We start from the raw sequence: 15,537 nt of genomic DNA, 5'->3' as shown, positions 1-15,537 counted from the left end.
TTCTGTGGATGGGATTAGGCTGATACATGGTTTCTGGATGATCCAAATGCATTACATTTATTGTGCAGTCAAATCTCTCTGCTAATCATAATCTGTATTTGCAGCTGCTCCCCAGCACTAGCATCACCGCCTCAGCTCCACCTCACATCATCAGGTGTTAGATTCTCATAAGGAGTGAGCAACCTACATCCCTTGCACACACAGTTTACAGTAGGGTTCATGCTCCTGTGAGAATCTAATGCCACTGCTAATCTGACAGGAGGCGGAGCTTATGTGGTGATGCTGGCATGGCTGCATGGGGAGTGGCTGTAAATATAGAGGAAACTTCACTTGCTCACCCGCCACTCACCTCCTGCTGTGTGCCTCAGTTCTTAACAGGCCATGGATGGGTACCGGTCCACAGCCTGGGGATTGGGACCATAGATTTAATATGTAAACTAACACTGATGAGTCCTAATCAAGTGAATCTTTTTTTTTTAATCAGTTAGTTATTCTATTAGTAAAACCATATCTCTCTGTCCATAGTGTTAGTTAGTCCCCCATTTCCAGGCATAAGGTGCAGAGTCTAAGTGGGACTAGAGACCAATGCTCACATCATAAACAATACAGGTGCAGGAACATTATACCTCAAATTGTCTGGCTTTTGATTAATTCATAAAATTATTTCATATTGATCCAAAGGATTATACAATGAATAACAGAAATTTACTCTCATCCAATAGCGTTACTATTAGGGACCAAAAGAACTGACCATCTAAGTTTAAGTTCAATAGGAATATAATGAAAGTCATGTAAGCAAATTTAAATTCTCTAGTAGTAGCACTAAAAAAAATGATATCGGCAAAATTAATGTATCATTTTATTCAACCCAATGTACCCAAAATATTGCTCTGACCTGTAATCAGCATAAAAATATTAACAATATATCTTATACTCCTTTTTCTTATGCTGTCTTCAAAACCCAGTGTGCAGTTTACCCTCACAGAACATCTCAACTAGGCCAGCCACGTTCCAAGGGCTCAGAAGCCACATGTGGCTCATGGCTGCTGCATTGAGCAGTGTAAGCCTTAGAACTGTGAGTGTCAAGAGTTGTCTTTGCGTCCTCCTTCCAGTAAGACTTGGCGAGGTTTGTGACATCTCTAGCTCTGAAGCCCTGTAGTAAGAATAGCGGCTACCCTAGATTATTGATGTTTCATGTGAACACTGATGGTTTTATGATTCTGTGTTTTCTCTGGCCAATTAGTCTTCTGGATTTTTTTTTCATTTATTATCCAACCATCAGGGCTTTTTCCTAAATTCTATAATAGAAACAATGGCTAATTGTTCTGCAGTATTATTGTCTTATTTCTAAAAAAAATAAAACCCTCTGTTGAATATTCAAACTTAAGATTGTTTTGATATTGAGATCACGTTTCACTTTTTAATTTTGATTTTGCCAAAAGAATGGGAATGAAGGAATACTAAAGTCAATGAAGATACTCTTACTGCTAGTATTTATTCTCTTAAAGAGATATGAGGCATCAGAGCTGGTATTTATTCTCTTAAGTAGCAAACTGGACAATAAAATTATGCAGCATTAGTAGAATGAAGTAGAAAGTCTATATGTTTCTAAGTTGCCTGATTCACAGAAATCATTAGGCATAAATGTTCTTGTGAGTATATAGAAAAACATGACTTTATGTCATTTCAAAACAGAGCCCAGATTGCATTTGTATAGAAGTTTCTGAGACACTTTCCCTTGAAGAAAGAAATATGTTAGAGGTGTAACATCTAAGAAGAACCTTGATCAAAATGAAATGAAAAACAGGTTGGAAGAAGGAATCTTGCATTTCAAAAAAGTGAGAAAACATCCAAGTTAAGAAATATTGGTCAAATGCATCTCAACACAAGGGTTGAGAAGACACAGAGAAGACCTGCAGAGCCCTGCACAGGGAGCTATGTGCTGGGCATTTATGCTGGGTTTCAGAGGGAGATGAATGGAGCGAGCACTGGCAGTGTTTTGGATTGGATTGGGATCTTAGTGCCATGACCATGACTTTACCGCCATCAGTAAATGGTGGTAAATGGATAGACCATAAGGAATTCATGCAGTAACTTCTGCACAGATCTGTTCATGGCATTTAGAATCCCTTGAGTATATTACTCAGTGGATGGGTGAAGTTACCCTTTGTTGCCTTTGAAGATATCTGCCCACCCTTTCCTTGCTCACTGCACCACAATACTTTTCTGCCCTGGGGTGCAGTGGGCTCAGGGAAGGAAGACCTTTCCCCAGCCACAGGGTGTGAATGACAGAGGTTCTAAGACAGATTGAGGAATCAACATGCTGCCCATTCTGGACAATGAGGTGTAAAGACAGGTTGCAGGAGGGCTTTAGGAAGTATTTTCCTTCCTGATAAAAAGAGACACTAGGAGGGTACACTTTCTTTTTCTGTCTCTCTAGAAGGTTGTGTCATGGCCTGAAGATTGAAGTTAACAGTCACTATTTTGTAGTCATGAGAGGAAAGCTATGAGAATCACAGGGGAACCAAGCCTGAGTCCTGCCATTGCTGAGTGTCCAAGAATGACATACCCTGGAGCTATCCACCCTGCATCTCTTGCAATATGGGATAAGAAATTTATCATCTTACCCAAGACGCTTGCACTGGTATTCTGTTACCAAGGCTAATCTAGACGTGGTGTATCCTCAGATCCCAGACTTCACTACTGTTGGATCTGCCTCTGAGCCCTGCCTCTAGGGTGGTAGCTCTCAGACCATAACCAGGCAGGATGTGTGGTAGGGCTTTTGGCCAAAGTGCATGAGGCTAGCCTGGCTAGCCTCTGAGTTAGACATTTTCTACCCACCATTCTCTTACTTGGTCCATATAACTACAACTCTGTCTCTATTTCATCTCTAGAACTGCAGCTTCATTTCAGATGACCCTTTGTGTGCTCCCTTGATGTCCAAAATAATGAGGCTTGCTTTCATCCTCCTTAGAAGTGGTCCTTTGACCAGTTGCATGAGGATGACCTGGGGCTATGTAGAAAGTGTCAATGCCCAGTCTTTCCCATAGACCATCAGGAAGTGTCATGCCAGTAAGCCACCCAGCTGACCCTGAAGTGAGTTAAAGCAGAAAGCTCCACCTTACCTTCTGACTGTTCCCTCACTGGTCCTGTTCATCAAAGAACACACTACCAGGTTCATTACCTCTACCTGCCTGGACGTACGTGACATCCAATACCTGGATTTCTTCCTGCCTCCTTGTCCTTTGCACCTGGTGGAAACTGCCTGGCTCTGTCACTGTGCTTGAGCCTGCCATTGAGCTGCCCACCTGCCCTAAGGGGGAAGCCCTTTTGATGGAGTCGATTTCCTCAGTCCCGTCGTTCCCATAGCAATCTTTCTCTCCAGTGCCTGTAATTAAACCAGACTTAATTATGCCATCCCCAAGGCCCCGCTGAGACAGTGTCCACATGACTGAACTCTATTAGTTAATCATAAGAAACTCAGAGATTTTTTAATTGCTTAAAAGAAAAACCCCAGCCGTCAATGTAGAGAGTGCTTGGCATGTGAGCTGGGTCAGCACAGCACAACTCTCTTAAGAAATCAAGATGCCTTTGATGTTCCTGTTTCACATTTGTTCCTCTAAAAAAATCTCTTAAGACAGGGAAAAATTATATGTACTGTCTATTTTAAAAATAAAAAGATTCAAAGGTCTGTGGCTTGCCCAAAGTCACACGGTGCCCATCTGAGTCCAAACTCCATTTGTCCCCCTTGTCCCAAGAGTCCAATTCAAGTAACATGTCAACTGTCCTTTGCCACTGCATAATGCAATGATGCGATGGTCTAGCAGCAATTTGGAGCAATCCAGAAGGCAATACAGTGAGAGTGTCCGAGCCGATGCACTGCCCCAGGGAAATTAAACCTTGTCTGCCCTGTCGTATGATGCATGCCATTCTCCTTGAATGGGCTTCTGTACTGCAGCAGCAGGAAAAGGTAATCAGCTGTGTCCATCACTGAGTTCTATAAGCTCTTGTGTTCTTTTTTTATTTACTAATAATAGGACAATTAATGTAATTTTAGGAAGTTTTATTTCCTTTAAAAGGAGGCTAGCCTATGCACCTAATTAAAACTGCTTTTCACACTCTGAACAAGGTGTCAGATTGCAATTGGCAAAATCCCATAGGGCTTGGCCTTTCCTTGAAATGAGGGTTTATTTTTAAGGATCTGGTGAGATTTCTAAGTAAAAAGTAATTGATGAAATTGCTCTTCATCCTAACCAGAGCCTGGAAAAGAACTAAGAGTTCTGTGGTCACTGGTGTAATAAAGACAAAGTAATTATTTTTCTACTTAGCCAGAAGGAAATGTGAGGTTTCTTTGAAGGCTTGAGATCTGCTCCTTAGAATTAGAGACTCTGAAATCTTTAATAGCTAATGGTATTTATTTGAGTTCTTTGAACTGTCAAAATACAAACTGGGTCACTGCAGGGCCTATTTTGACTTACGGATTCAAAACCAATATATCCCCAAGGCCAGCCTCCTTTGTTGCCAACACAGGCATTTTTGAATTTTATCACGGAAACCAGCACAATCATCCATCTTTAAAAGCCCTTGTTTGATCCTATATTCCACCAACTACTGCTGTCTTACTCTGCCGCCTCTTTAACGTCAAGGGACAGTTTTCAAACCGTAGCTTATGAGTCTTCTCACCAACTTTTGCCCCTGTTGACCACATCCTTCTTGAAATCCCCTTGTTCTTTGGATTCCTTAACAATTTTTCTCCCTGGTTCTCTTTAGCCTCATTGTTTCCAGGTCCAAACCCATGAGCTAATCCAACCAATTTTTGCTATTCTCCAAATATAAGATGGCAGGCCATAGCTAGAGAAGAAATGAGGTAAGATCATAGGAATTAGGAATTATTTAATAAATTGTGTTTAGTAAATCTGTTCAATAAAACCTTCTGTGACTGAGGAAGTGAAATTGCTAAATTAAATTAAATTGAAATTAAATTGAAACTAGCTACACGTGGCAAAGGGCTACCATATTGGACAATGTAGTGTAGAGTCTTGCTACACAAAATGTGGTCCACAAACCAGTAGCTTGTGCTAGTTATAAATGCCAAATCTCAGGCCCCACCCCACTCCTACTGAACCCGAATCTGCATTTTAATCTTCAGATGATTAATCACACAATCAGATTTGAGAAATATTGCTCTAGAAGGTTAATTTTTCAAGTACTACAGTGACAGACCATGTGTATATCCTAGCACAGGCTTTTGCATATTATTGTACCTCAAAGAAAGCTCTTTCTGTGAATTTTTACCAAGTTCGCCTTGTCACATTAATTAGATACATTGCCAAGTATATCTTGATTGAAGTCCCTCTGGATGGAAAAACTCTAAGATAATTATTGTTTCAGTTGAGTTTGGCCAGGTGCAGTGGCTCACACTTGTAATCCTAGCACTCTGAGAGGCTGAGGTGGGAGGATTGCTTGAGCTCAGGAGTTCGAGACCAGCCTGAATAAGAGCGAGACCCTGTCTCTACTATAAATAGAAAGAAATTAGCCAAACAACTAAAAATAGAAGAAAATTAGCCAGACGCAGTGGCACATGCCTATAGTCCCAGCTACCTGGGAGGCTGAGGCAGTAGGATATCTTGAGCCCAGGAATTTGAGGTTGCAGTGAGCTAGGCTGATGCCATGGCACTCTAGCCCAGGCAAAAAGAGTGAGAGTCTGTCTCAAAAAAAAAAAAAAAAAAAAAAAAGGAAAGAAAAAAGAAAACAGTTGAGTTTAATTTACTTATCTGAGCTATATGTCATTCTTTCATCCAGTATGTACCATGTGCTAGTACGGTAAAACTACCAGCTCCTTTCCTGTGTTCTGAGGAAACAGTATCTTCCTTTTATAAAAAAGTAGAGTAAGGCGGGGCGCAGTGGCTCATTCCTGTAATCCTAGCACTCTGGAAGGCCGAGGTGGGTGGATTGCTCAAGGTCAGGAGTTGAAAACCAGCCTGAGCAAGAGCAGGACCCTGTCTCTACTAAAAATAGAAAGAAATTAATTGGCCAACTAAAAATATAGAAAAAAATATAGAAAATATAGAAAAATATATAGAAAATATATTTTAAAAATAGAAAGAAATTAATTAGCCAACTAAAAATATATAGAAATATATATTTAGCTGGGCATGGTGGCACATGCCTGTAGTCCCAGCTACTCGGGAGACTGAGGCAGGAGGACTGCTTGAGCCCAGGAGTTTGAGGTTGCCGTGAACTAGGCTGATGCCACGGCACTCTAGCCTGGGTAACAGAGTGAGACTCTGTCTCAAAAAAAACAAACAAAAAAAAAAGTAGACTAAAACAGAGGGAAAAATTAAACTGCATTGTATGTAACCTCCTGCTTTTTCTACACTGAAATCAACCTGGAGCCCCAACGCACAAGAGATGATTTGCACAAAATATTTAGAGATCTGAGACTAGAAAAAAAAAGATTACAGGATAAATTTATGTTGAACAAAATGTTTTCTTATTCTTGACTAAATGTATCTGTGCTCTGGGATGCTTCCAAAATGTTAAGAGACATAGCCCCCTAAAACAGAGATAAGACCCTTGGGAATATGGGGAATGCTCCAGCTATGTGGCTTTGAGGTGGTCACTTTAGGTGACAGGACAGGTCAAGACAGGAGGATGTACTGAGAATCTCAGAGCAAGGGCATCTGTGTAGTTTCTACTTGGCCTGCTTCCCTGGGTTCAGTTCCTTCCCCGTAAAATGATGGATTTGATAGAGCCTCTTTCAGTTCAATTCTAACTCTCACATTCAACCCTGGCCTCAGAAAAATGATTAAATAGCTATCTCCAAAAGAAGGATTATTCCACAGCCACTCTGCGAGAAGCATGTATAGTTATACATTCATTCAAAATATTGAATTAGCTCAACAAATATGTGCTAGGCACTGGGATATCACAACAAACAATGCAGTTAGTGTCCTGTGAAATGTATCTTTTAAAAAGTGGCAAATAAATTGGCAACCGCTAATTCTCAAACCTGTTTATGCCCCCTGTTTACACTGACCAAGACTTTGAAAGGTCAGGTGCGGTGCCATGTTTGATCTAGAAGCCCAGAGGCTGAGCTCACTGAGATACTGGAGGCAGAATATCTCAGCAGAAGAGAAGGCAGACAATAAACCCATGATGAAAAATTAGGCAATAAAAACATCCGGTGGAAAATGGCAAAGGATTCAAACAGGGCAATGCAATAGTGTCTGAGCAGTTTCCTGGCAGTGTGGCAGTCAGAGTGGGCTTCCCCGAGGAGGTGCCATCCATGCTGAGAACGGAATGACAAGAGGCAGTCTCACATGTGGAAGTGAGAAAAGCACCCCAGGCAGGGAGACCTACAGGTGCAAAGGACACAGTGCACAAAGGCTGGGATGGGCTCCAAGAGCAGAAACAAATGGAAGGACGGAGTGTGGCATGCTAGAAATTAAGGTGGAACATGTTAAAAGAGGGTGGTATAGGCATAAACCACTCTGCTTTCATTTGAGTGTTTTTCTTATTGTTTAATCTCGAGTTCTCTTGCTCTACTCAAAGCCAATCACCTTTTTATCAAATGTAGAGACACTGTGCTGGGACAGGGTAGATAGATATTTGTACACATCCAAAGACTAATATTCATGATTTTCAACCATCCAAGACTTTTGTATGCCAACTATGATTTCATTATTTGAGACTATATCTATGCTAGAAAATAAATGTCAGAGGAAAAATATATCCTTGTTTTCTTGGCTTTTAAAGATGCTCAGAAATGCTGCCCTGGGTCACCTTCCTTGGTGGGGGCAGGGGGCCGGGGGGAGTGAGAGAGACAGAATGGCCTTCCTGGGCCTCCATCTCATCTGCAAAGTGGAGGGGAGGGATGGGATAACCTGTCCAGACAGTTTTCATTTCAAACGTTGTGTCTCCATGGAAGAAAGTTCTGTTGTGGCTGAGAGAGAGTGGGACAGAGGTGGACCTGCACTTACAGAGAGAGAGATGAATGAAGAGAGACACAGGTGCTGAGAGCAGGGAGAGCTGGTTTAGCTACTGGGTGTTTTGGATCAAACAGGGCACCACACCTGGCACTGCAAGGTCCTGGTAAATGACTGGCCAGTGTAAATGGGTTTGAGAATTAGCAGTTGTGGATTTTATTACCACTGTCCTAAGGCTGTTTCACAGTGGCAATTTAAGAGAAGACAAGTGACCCCTGCCTCATTCTTTCAGGAGCAGCAATCGCCTGCCAGTGGCCATCGCAAATGGCATCTCCCATAGAACAGGAAAAATGGGCAAGTTGGTGGCATCTCCTGCAGTATCTGCTTTGGACAAAGACAGGTTGACTTTGTCTTCTGAAAAACCACTGAGACTAATCATTAATGTTAAAGCTTTAAGGGTTTGAGGGAAAAACTATATGAAAAATATTTAATTCTATAGGATTTTAAAATATACTTCTATTCAAAGGTTAAGTTCCATTCCAAAAATAAGATTCCAGATATCAAAGAGAAAAAGGTGGAAAATTAAGTCATAGATTGTTAATGTGTCTACCAGAGACTCTCTCAAATTCCTTGCAGCATGTGCATTGTGGTGCAGTAGAAATGCAGACTTGGAACAGGGACCCTGGTTTTCATCTTTATCTGCTCATTAAGTAGCCTTGTGACCTTGTGATAATTTCCTAAATTTTGAATTTGGTGGCGCCATCTATTAAATAAGAGAATTGTACTCTTCTGGAGCAAATTATTTCAAAGCTCTCATATTAAGAATTTATTAGTTTTCTTTAAAATCTTGGCACTTTCTAAGGAAAAAGAGCTAAATTCTGAGTATAGTGGGGAAAAATATGGAATGCATGCATCTATCTTCTAGTTGTGCTGCAAATACAACACATACACATTTTAGTACTTTGAAATCCTTATGTCATCGATGTGAACAATTAAATTGTGTGCTGTTTATAGTTCAGAATTATAACTGAGTTTTATGTTTATGTTCCACTGTTGGTCACATCTAACTTATTTCCCAGTTTGTCCTTTGTTAGACAAGCAATCCCTAAATATAGCATGGTTTCTATGGGAACACACTTTCTCCTGCAGATTCCAGGAACACATTTTTATCTGAAAAATAAAGACTGTCAGATAATATGTCCAAATCCAGGCCTCTAACCCAGATTTTGTAGTTTTGAATTAACTTGATTTAAGAAGAGTTGTTTAAGATTGGCTGAAAAATGGGTTCCAGTTGAAATTTTTCCAGCTGAGTTGAGTTGGTACAAATTTGATTTTGATAATAAGAACTGAAATCTTACCTTTTATTGAGAGCTTTTCTTGAAATAATGAAGCATATGGCTCCATTACATTTGGATTCTGTTGTTTTATATCTCTGTGGCCACAAGCACTCTTGGATGATCGTGTAGCAGATGGCACAGGTGGGGACGATACTCATTTCCAAAGCAAATGAGAACTTTAGCAGTTGCTACCTAAATGAGGGCCATAATGAACTTACATTACAGGTTTTGGTCCATTTGAACTCGTATAGCTGAACAGTTAGTTATAGGAGTTGGGGCTGAATTTTCCTGTAACTGTGGGTCTCTTGTATCTTTATGTTGACTAAACTCAATACTTCCTTAGAATTATGCTTGGACATCTTAGGACAGTTACAGATGACTGTGAACTTAGGACAGAAAATCAGAAGGTTGATGTAAGAAAATGAAAGTCTTTTTATTAAAAAGCAAGCCTTATGGAAGTTTCATCACCAGAGGATCAAATTTCAAAGGAAATCATGTCTCCAAATGGCAGTTGACTAGGGAAAAGGAGCCTTTGGAAATTGAAGGTTGGAGATATAAATATTTTGCGCTTATTGCTGAGAATATGAAAGTCTCATAGAAAGCCCTTCCCCGGGTCCTTCTCATTCTGAATGTGAAACACTTTTCAGCAATACATGAAAGAACAATGAGAAATAGCACTGGCAAAAACCCTTCAAGTTTTCCATTTTAATAAGAAAAACTTACGCAAATAAAAGTCATTGATAGTGAAAATGAAAGCCTTTACTTACTAGGAATAATTTTGAATGTGCTTTACCACTAGCTGTAGAGATAAACATCCGTTTGTGGCGCACATGATTTATCTGAGCTTTCCATCTTGACTGATTTTGTGAGCCTTCAGTCTGAAGCTTGAGCCATTTCCTCATTCATCCCATGGTTTCGCTCAACCGTTATTTTACTGGGGTCTTGGTTCTAGTAAACTGTTCTTATTGTCTGCCTCTACGTAGATCAGCAAAGGACCATGATGCCTTGAGTCTTCTTCCAGAAGCAAATCATAAGAAAAAAAGATCAAGTAAGTAGTTTGGGTTGCTGTTTCTAGGTGGAATGCAAATACAGAAATTTCGGTACTTGGCTTTAATGAACAAGGAAATACTTAGAAATTACAGTCTTTTGAAGGATAGTGTTGGGAGTGGTGGTATGATTATGATGGTAAAGTCTAAAGGGGCAAGAAAAGTGATCATGTAATGTCTCCCTTCACTATGAATTTAAATATTTGTAGGATGATTCTGAGAGGAACTAAAACAAAATGGGATATTGTATAATATCTTATGATTTTGAAATCTTTCTGTACATTATAGAACAAACAACATTAACGCTTTGATGACCTATATATGTCAGACAACCTCTTAGATTCTTTACAGATACAATCTAATTTACTGCTCCCAAAAATCTTGCAAAGTAGATATCATTCTCATTTCCATATCTGAAAATATAACCTTATCATTAAGTATCTGTCCCATGATTAGCCAACTCATAAGTGGCGGTACTACCTGTCTGTTTTCAAATATCACATGGCCTCGGGAGATGTGTTCATTTAAACTTTGGAACCGATAAGTAACTTAGGTTTTCATTATTTTAAAATAATTTCAAACTTAACTCTTATCTGCTTAGACTTGAGGATGACCAACGTTTTAAAATTAAATCAATATCACGTGGGTTGTTCATTGAGTCATATAAACCTATTCTGTTTCATACAGAAAGTTTATAAACATTATATATACTTACATGTAGGTACTTTATTAAAATGCATATTTTAACACATTACATGTAGATTGTTATGCAAGTTGTAATTTTGTTTTTAAGTAGTGATAAGATCTTATTGAAGGTAGCAAATACGGCAAGTCCAGTATAATTTTTCACAAACAAAAAATGTAGTTATTCTAAGAAGAGCCCACAGTAGCAGAAGAAAAATTCTAAGCTATGTAGACTCACTGTGGAATAGCTTCTCACTCAGATTGCAATGATCAAACTCTACTCTGGCCAGGTGGGCAGGAGATACATGAGGAAACGGACACAGACCCTACCAGAGAGAAAGGTTTGAGCTCTGGATGCCTGAGTCTCACACCATCAGAACAAAGGTATGAAAAAGTTATTGCTGTTTTTATTAATAGTTATATATTCATTACATAGTTCTTGATATAATAACAATTTTATGTAACATAACTATATATCTTCCCCTCCTTAGAGTAAGGAGGAAGGGGTAAATAATGTCTTGTTGTTTTACCTTAAGAATCGTAACATTTTAATGGCTTTTTGTTTTCAGTTACAAAGATGTCTCAAACACACTAACTCATTTAATTTTTGAATAATCCCCTACTATAGGCAGTACAACATTTCCCATTTCACACCTAAAGCTCCATGAAGCCAAGTGACTCATGCCCTGGCCCAACGTAACTCAATGGCAGAGTTGGTGCTTATTTGCAAGGTGGCAGATTGCCAAGGCTCTGTCTTTCTGCTGCATGATCACCGCTCTTTAAACTCACACATCTGGAAAGCTTAAATCAAAACTAAACAGAGCCCACCTTCAAACTCCAACATTTCACCAAAATGTAACATAAAATTGCACCAAAAAATTCAAGTTAAGAAGAAAAGGGTGCAGGGAATGTGTATTTATATGCTACTCCTTGCTCAAAAGCTGCTCACAGAAAACATTCTAAGATGTTGTTTGATACATCTCCTTACCATAATTACACATGATTTATGTGATTTTTCTCTACATTATCCTAAACTGGATTGCCGAAGAATAGGAGGGAAGATCATTATACATCTGACCTAAATGTGGACTAGGTGTAGGCTGATTCTGATTTCATTTAAAATTTTGTTATTTCGTTTTATTGTGAATCTTTGCATTAGTTTTGCTTTGAAATATATTGCATTAAAATATTATTTATTTTGATTTCTGAGGGTTTTTGTTCACCTTTCCTTAAATTTTACACCTGAAGTTAACACGTCTCACTCTAGCCCTGGCTCTGAGATGTTTGTACCTAGGTACACAACTCTGAAGTGTATGTTCAAACAAACTTATTTGTATTAATTTATTTATCTCAATTCTGTCTCCTCAATATGTTTGGATAATTGGATGGAATCTCTGGCAATATATATATATATTTTTTTTGTACATAGGTTCAGGTTTGTAAATAATTGTCTGGGATTACCAAATTCAATACTATTCATGCACAGTTGCTGTATAGTTTCAATACATCCATTGTAATTTTGTAAAACTTTTGATTTAGGAGTTTATGTTCATCTAAGCTCTGCCTGGAAAAACATGGAGAACATCAATACAACCTCCCTGTCAAACACTTCAAAAACAGACCTAGACCACTGCAATGTGCATTGCAGGGTGATTCTGATAACGCTCTATGGCGTGGTTTTGCTTGGAGGCACTACAGGAACAGTTATGATGTCACGCTTGATGTTCAAAAGGAGTAGCCAATCAATGATTGCCACAATCGTCTTCAACATCATGGTGTTACATTCCATCCTCCTGGTCAGCCTTCCATTCCGTCTCAGCTACTACGTCTTAGTCACCTGGGAGCTGGGTTCCTTTACCTGCCGAGTGGTTAGCAGCATCATATATGGTCACATGTACTTTACCTTTGTTTTCTATGTGGCCATTGTCATACTCCGATTACTCATCTATTTTAAGAAACTCCAAATGCAACAGTTAAAAAAGTACCATGGGGTAGTCTTAAGCATTATTATTTGGATAGTGGGTAGCCTCATTTTTTTGTCAATTTTTTTTTCACAGTATGGCATACACCCACGGTACTCAGAACAACAGCGATGCTTTGAGTTCTACAAAGATCTCAACCGCACAGAATTCATTATCATGAACTACTCTATTATCGTCGTTATAATGACAACAGTTGTGACCCTCTTTCTGATCCAGATGGCTGTCATTGTTCAACTGATGAAGGCTCTTTGGCCTGATGTGTGGGCCCATCAAGACTATAGAGCCCAAATCAAGAGTTTCTTCTTCCTCCTAGTAATAGTGGTCTGTTTTATGCCCCACCATGTATTCAGGGTATACTTTATTCAAAATTATCCAGAGAGAAAAGATTCTGAGTTAGTTCTTTATAATGAAATTTGTGTTGCTTTAACTACTGTCTGTTGCCTGGATATGCTGTGTTTTGTAAGTGGAGTGATCCACTAAGCTTTCCTATGTTACTGCTTGGTAATCAGTTTTCCTACCATTATGACAAAATAAGTTTCAATTGAATGCGTGCTGCTGCAATTTCAAACTTTTTCAAAATTTCTGTTCTTAATCATCATTAAAATTATTTTTTACCAAAAAGGTAAGCATTGATTGTTCCACTCTCCTTAAAGAGCTATTAATGTTACCAGTTCTACATTTACCACAGAATATGTTCAATCTCTTATTAGCCTTATACAAATTGGCCATCTTATCCCTTTCAGACTCAGCACCTATCTTTTTTTCATGCAGTACTTACTGCAGCTAAGCACAGCTATTGGTTTCCCTGTACTTGCCAGACATTTCCTCTCACAAGTTCTGATTCTAGAATGTTCTTTCCCTCCATTTCCAAACTATCTATTCAAGACCCAGAGAACCTGAAGGCAGAAACTCTATAAATACACTAGGCTCTAGAGAAGTCTTAATTTATTCCACTTATGCTCAACTTGAGATCACCTCTTGAAAAGTACTGATTGCCATTAAAGCTGTAGCTACTGGCTTTGATATTTGGAGAAAAGTTCAGACAAGTAGTTATAGGAAACTCTTTCAGGGGTGACTGGGCATTGGTTTAGTTTGATTCTGATTAAGACATAATAGGTACTCAGGAAGCTCAGGTTACCTCTTAGAGCTACCTTCCCAAACACAGATCCATTAAGCAGGAAAATAACTTGGAAAAGGAGGAAAGCAGCAGGATATTGCTCATGTATGCCAACAGACTATTTTAGGGCCCAAATCTTTGAGACTGTGGGACAGTTCATAAAAGTTTTCAGGGCACCCTACATGACCAAGTGTTACATAATTAAAATTAACACTGGTATCAGCTATACTCAATAAGAACAATCAAGACAACCCATACGTATTCTATTTATATGCTATAGAAATTGACATGTGCTTACACTTTGCTTGTAATAATGCTGCATTAACCTTGAACATATGGATTAAATGTTCCACCTAAAAGAAATAGGTTGGCAGAATGGATCAAAAAACATGATTCAAATATATAATGCAACTCACCTTACCAATAAAGATACATACATATAGGCTGAAAGTAAAGGGTTGGGAAAAGATATTGATACAAACAGAAATCAAAAGCAAGCAGGAATATCTATATTATATCAGATAAAACAGATTTTACATCAAGAAGAGTGAAAAAAAGACAAAGAAAGTCATTATATGATAAAGAAATCAATTGAGCAAGAGGCTATAACTATCCTAAATGTATATACACCCAACATCAAAGCATCCAGATTCACAGAAACAATATTACTAGACCAAAGAAAGATATAGCAATACAATAATAGTGGGGAAATTTAACACCCTAAGAGGCATGAGACTTAAATTGGACTTTAGAGAAAATGGACTTAATAGACATAATCAGAACAATATACACGAAAACTGCAAAATTTATATTCCTTTCATCAGCACATGGAACATTCTCCAAGATATACCACATGTTAGGCCACAAAACAAGTCATAAGATTAAAAAATTGACATCATATCAAGTACCTTCTCAGACCACAGTGGAATAAAGCTAGAAATCAATACAAAGAGGAATTCCAGAAACTATACAAACATACAGAAATTAAGCAATATAATCCTGAATGATCACTAGATGAACTAAGAAATTAAGACAGAAATTTTTTTTTCAGTCCCTATAGGGACTGTCAAAAATTGCTAATGCTGACTACATTGCAAGTTGTCACAGTGGGGTATGGGGGAAAGTTTTCAATTAGCAATAATTGTGCCTCAGATAAACTTCATTGGCTACAATACTGCCACTGAGCAAAGCTTAAGACAAAAAATTAAAAATTTTTGAAACAAGTGAAAATGAAAATACAACATACGAAAATCTGTGAGAGACATCAAAGCAGTTCAAGTAGGGAAGTTCATAGCATGGAATGCCTACATCAAAAAAGTAGAAAGATCAAAAATTAACAATGAAATGTTGTACTGCAAGGATCTAGAAAAACAAGAACAAACCAAACCCATACTTAGCAGAAGAAAAGAAATAAGAGAGATCCGAGCAAAACTAAATGAAATA

General features: G+C 38.6%; 1 long non-coding RNA gene and 1 other non-coding gene across 3 annotated transcripts; one reads left to right on the top strand and one right to left on the bottom strand.

Annotated features, from left to right (window-relative positions):
* The first annotated feature begins 10,011 nt into the window (after window positions 1–10,011).
* On the top strand, window positions 10,012–13,598 carry LOC142872858 (uncharacterized). Of its 2 annotated transcripts, none has more exons than XR_012920948.1 (3): window positions 10,012–10,313; window positions 11,286–11,379; window positions 12,535–13,598. It is a non-coding gene; the product is annotated as an uncharacterized LOC142872858 (long non-coding RNA). The 2 variants fall into 2 exon arrangements; XR_012920949.1 differs by having other exon boundaries at window positions 10,013–10,313; window positions 13,053–13,598.
* Window positions 13,599–15,145: 1,547 nt separating this feature from the next.
* On the bottom strand, window positions 15,146–15,286 carry LOC142873109 (U4 spliceosomal RNA). The gene has a single exon (XR_012921161.1). It is a non-coding gene; the product is annotated as a U4 spliceosomal RNA (small nuclear RNA).
* Window positions 15,287–15,537: the final 251 nt, after the last annotated feature.

Source organism: Microcebus murinus, chromosome 9, assembly GCF_040939455.1.
Source record: "Microcebus murinus isolate Inina chromosome 9, M.murinus_Inina_mat1.0, whole genome shotgun sequence".
NCBI classification, from domain to species: Eukaryota; Metazoa; Chordata; class Mammalia; order Primates; family Cheirogaleidae; genus Microcebus; species Microcebus murinus.
Note: the sequence above shows the minus strand (reverse complement) of the source record. Positions and strands in the feature narration are given on the sequence as shown.